The sequence below is a fragment of the Lethenteron reissneri genome, chromosome 69 (assembly GCF_015708825.2).
Source record: "Lethenteron reissneri isolate LAM-NWPU_2019-01 chromosome 69, ASM1570882v1, whole genome shotgun sequence".
NCBI classification, from domain to species: domain Eukaryota; kingdom Metazoa; phylum Chordata; class Hyperoartia; order Petromyzontiformes; family Petromyzontidae; genus Lethenteron; species Lethenteron reissneri.
Window position 1 is genome coordinate 8393678 of NC_083847.1, and position 5267 is coordinate 8398944.

Sequence of the window (5267 nt, forward strand, 5' to 3'; positions counted from 1 at the left end):
GAGTGAGTAGAATAATACATAGTGTAATATTACAATGTATAGTGCAGTATATAATTTGTTGGGTTTGTCTAGGGCAGTATATAGTATGGGGTAGACCCGTATGATGTAAGAGAAAAAAGTTTAGCTGGAGGCATATTATATTTTTTGTGACATAGAATTGTAATGTATGACTTACTGTTAGTAGCTCAGCTTATTGGAGAGTATATTTAGTATATTGATGATACTGATGTAGTTTTTTTTTACGTGGTGGTTTAGCTGCTGCAGCTCCTTACTATTAACATTCCTTCCCTCTATTACTGCTAACCCTACTCCCTCCCTTTGATGCTGCTAATCCTGCATACTGCATAATGCACGGGCATAATGACTTTGAAACCCCCCCCCCCCACCTCATACGCATTCCACAAGTAGTGACTAATCCCATATCTGCATTTCCCATATTCATTTGTCAAGGCGCCCCTTCCCCCCTCCAACCCAGCTTAAATATACGCTGCCAAGCTTGGTGGTGTTCATTCAGACGCTGTCTTTTCGACAGACCTGTTCTTCACCTGAGGACGGCTGCTTGCGTTGTGGCCGAAACGTCGTGAGAATTATTTTATGTTTTATTTTTATTATTTCCGTTCTACGCGACTTTACCGAAAGAACCAAGAAGATGAATCCCTGCAGTCACGAAAGCTTTAAATCAAAATCACATTCCTTGTAACGTTTGTCAAGGCCGGGAGGTCACCATAGCCGATACTACAGATGTGATCACAACTGACCGTGCACTTCTCGCTTGAAGTTGTTATCGTTTTGTCATTGCTGTTGCTGCTGTGCCCTCGTCTAAAATATCTGGGCAACTCGATGAATGGGGTCATCTTCCTTCCACGAGATCCCATAATTGTAGCGAGGCCAACACACCTGACCCCTTCAGGGTCTGCCAGTAAGATTGACTTTGCTGCACGTTCCCAAATTAGCATCGCCACCTACGAGATACTAAAAGAAATCTGGATATTTCACGGCAAGAATATAATCGCACAATACCGGGAGAGGAAATTACGCGAATCATCTTGAGTGGTGGATTTTTCCGCAGCTGACAAAACGGAGCACTTTTAATTGTCCCGGGAAGAATGAGAGACTACCCAGAATAACAGCAGCAACCTCAAACAAACAAGCAAAATGACGATCCTGGGAAAAGCAGGACATGGTGGCGGCAACCCTGGCCCTCGGCGGCAATCTTCGGCGACCAACTCGGAACGGCGTCACACCTGGCGACCGGCGCGATCGTGCGCATTGGTCACGCGTGCAACTCTGCGGTATTTTCCATAAAAAAAGTGAAATAAAATTGAAAAAAAACCTCAGACGCGACAAACACACACACACACGCCGCACCTGTTTGGTGACTCGGGATCGAAGCAGGTTCCTCGTCACCTTGCCGGAGATCCTGCTCGCAGCAGTCCCCGTTGTCGAACGCGTTTTCCGCCGTGTTGCACTCGGGGTCGCAAACGCCGTTCGCCATCGTGTCCCAATCGCAATTGGCCGCGTGTCCCGACGAGGACGATGGGTGGTGGCCGGAGGGCGGCTGGCAGTCGCCCCCATCGTAGCCGGTCAAGGGGTGGCTGCACTCGGGGTCACAGATCTGATCGCCCACCTTGGCCTGCTCGCAGTTGGCCAGTATCATGCGCTGGCGCAGCGAGGCATTGACAACGTCCATGACGGTGAGCTCCCAGGAGATGTTGTACCTGCGCGCGAGTTCGCAGAGGTCAGGTCGTGGTTGCGCGGCACAAAAAAACGTGAGCATTACCGGTACACTATAAGATCGTTTTGGGGTTGGGCCACGTAGATTATGTGGCCAAATGTTCTGTCGAGAAACTCTCCTCCGTCCGACAAATTTAGTGGTCACGTGGTGTACAAGCTCTTGACGTTGTTTCAGCTCACTGGTAAAATTGAAGAACAATTCTGAAAGCGATCATAAAAATAATTGAAACAACAATCATTGCCACGTCAGGCACTTGTACACACCTGTGACAATTTAATTCGTTTGAGATATGTTGGATGGTGAAGGATTTTGCTCCACACAAACAAGACAAAGATCCCCTGCATAGCCTACACAGGCTGTTGGTGCAAGTGCTGTTAGCGAGCAGCACCTATGAAGGCTGGCACTGCATACGAGGGGGTAGGTGGCCAGCACCACGCACGGCCACCTTTGTCTCCCCAGTGGCGATGTTTACACACCACGCCAGGTACTCATTTGAGGCTGAAAGGACCTAGGGGAGGACCAGAACCGGATCAGATATTCGTCACCGGTGTTGGCCGTGAGCAAGAACCGAACTCGGGTCGCCGGGTTCATAGCGCAGAGTAGCGCTAACCGCTACACCGCCGCTCCCCACGGTCACACGCACGCGAGGGGGTACCCCCACACACGCGGGCCGCCCGCCCCCACCTTTGGAAGGCCTGGTTGAGCATGCGGTGCTGCTCCTCGATCTACTCGCGGCTGACCGTCGGGCTTTCGCCGGGGGCCTCGTAGATGTTCACCAGGTGGTAGCGCGCCACCTTGGGCTCGCGCAGCGGCCAGTATCCATCGTAGTTGGAGACGACGGGCACGTTGTCGCACGCCGTCCGCCCGCACGGCGGCGGCACCTTGCACCGGCTCGGCGGACGACGTCGCCGCCCCGGCCGCCGTCCCCGTGCCGCTCGCCCGCACCGATCGGACGCGGGGGTAGGCGCCCCCCTCGACCGCCGACCAGCCGTCCTCGAGCGCGCCGAAGTCGTCGAGGCAGTATTCACCAACTCAAGCTCGAAGACATCTGAAGATCTGAAGACAGGGCCAGTATTCACCAACTCAAGCTCGAAGACATCTGAAGATCTGAAGACGGGACCAGTATTCACCAACTCAAGCTCGAAGACATCTGAAGATCTGAAGACGGGACCAGTATTCACCAACTCACGCTCGAAGACATCTAAAGATCTGAAGACGGGGCCAGTATTCACCAACTCAAGCTCGAAGACATCTAAAGACCTGGGTGGGTCGGTCGGTCCAGCCTTCCCCTAGCCGCCGTCGCAAGGGTCCGGCGTGTAGTGTAGCCCAGAGTGGGTAGAGAACGCTAGGAGGGAGGCTGTCTCTCCCTTAGGCTATCGAGTGGAAGGAGTCGTACCCCTCCGTGTTAACAGAGTAGTGTGTCACAGAATAGTGTCACAGAGTGTTAAGAGTTGTTATAATAAACGCGTTGCCTCCAGGAGACGTGTCGGTGTGGTTAGTTACAGGATACAACACTTATGTAATATAACCCAAAAACCTTTCTTATGAATAACTAGTGATAAGTACCCGGCGTTGCCCGGGCAAAAAAGACAGACACACACATCGACCTACACACACAGACATATGTAGACTCTCACACATACATCGACCTAAGCACACATATGGACTTACACACACACATATCGACTAAGAGACACACACATGGACCCACGCACACACAGACTAACATGCACACACACATATGGACTCACACAGACAGACATCGACTTTAGACACACACACATGGAGTTACACACATTGACTCACACACCCACGTAGACTTACACACACATATGGACTCGCACACACACACATTGACCTATACACACATATGGACTTACAAAGACACACATCGACTAAGAGACACATGGACTTACACACACACAGACATGTACGTATACACACCAACAACCGCCATTCACCACTAAGTGGCGTTGACGTCACGACAATGCTTGTGCTAGGCTATGTGCACCTTGAGGGCACGTGAAGTGTCGAACGCCCGCTGGCAGGTCACGGGGCAGTCCCAGGTGCCACGTGTCGACTGACTGAGATGACCGAGATGACTGGCTGATGCACCACCTGTGCCCCTTACTGTTCCAACTTGCTGTGCTTTAGCCACCCGGCGCTCCGCTCGTTGTTGTGAGCGTCGCTTTTTTGCCCTCCGTTGTTGTTGGAGGGCGACTGTCTCCAACTTCCCAGTAGCGTCCTTCACGAGCCTCCTCCACAGAGGCCGATCTTGACACCGCTGGTACCAGTCATCGACAAGTCAACTCAGCTCCACATCCTCATGTAGCACATCATTCCATCTCTTATCTAGCCTGTGCCGCGCCCGTTTAGCCCCCTCGATCCGGACAAACAAAAGCTGTTTAGGCATGCGGTGGCTGGGCATGCGGGCTACATGGCCCAGCAAACGCAGCATTGCCTGCCGTAGGAGCTCACCCATGGGACTTTGTCCAGATCTGTGAAAGATTTGTGAGCTCATCACACAATCCCGCCTGGTTAAACCCAGGATGGATCGTAGGCAGGCCAGACTAAATGTTTCTAACCGGCGAAGATGTTCCATTAGGGGGGTCCATGTTTCGCAAGTATTGAGAAGGGAATGACCGTGGGCGAGAAGACCTGGAGCTTCATGCGGAGCGAGAGACCAGGTAGCTTCCACACAGTGTAACACAGCCAATGAGACCTCTGCTGTGAAACCGGAACTGGTCATGAGCACACTGGCCAGGTATGGGAAACTCTCAACTCTCTCCACAACTGCCCCATCAGCAATTGTGAGTTGTGGGGTGGATTGTCCGATGGTACAAAATAGCCAGGCAGGTGCTTAGTTTTGGTGGGGCTGATGGTAAGGCTCCACCTCTTAGTAGCAAGCTCCAGGTTCAGCAGCAGCGCGTCCAACTCCTCCTCTGAGTGAGCATCAATTAGCAGATCATCGGCATACATAACATGCTAGACCAAAAGGGAGCCATCCCTTGACCGCACACGGGCATCGATCAGCCTCCCATTGTATCTGTACCAGATGGGAATTCTTTCGGTACAGCCATTGAAGACTCCATGAACTACGTGGTCCAAATATATGTAAAATAATGTGGGATCCAGAGGACATCCCTGTCGTACCCCAAGGTGTAGAGGGAATGGCTCTTGACTCACGGCCACGTGGTTTGATGCGGGGCCGCTCACCATCATGAAGGTCCTTAAGGATCGTGAGCAGTAGGTCAGGGACTCGGAAAGCACGAAGAACAACCCAGAGCCCAGGCCTACTGAGGGTATCATAGGCCTTGACCAGGTCAATAAAGCACACACATGGACTAACACACACACACATGGACTAACACACACACAGCGACTGATACGCACACAAATGGACTGACACGCACACTTGGACTGACACACACACACACAAACACTTTGACGTACACACACACATCGGGCGTTGTCCATTTGAAAAAGACAGACACACACATGGACTTAAACACACGCAAGGACCTACACGCAC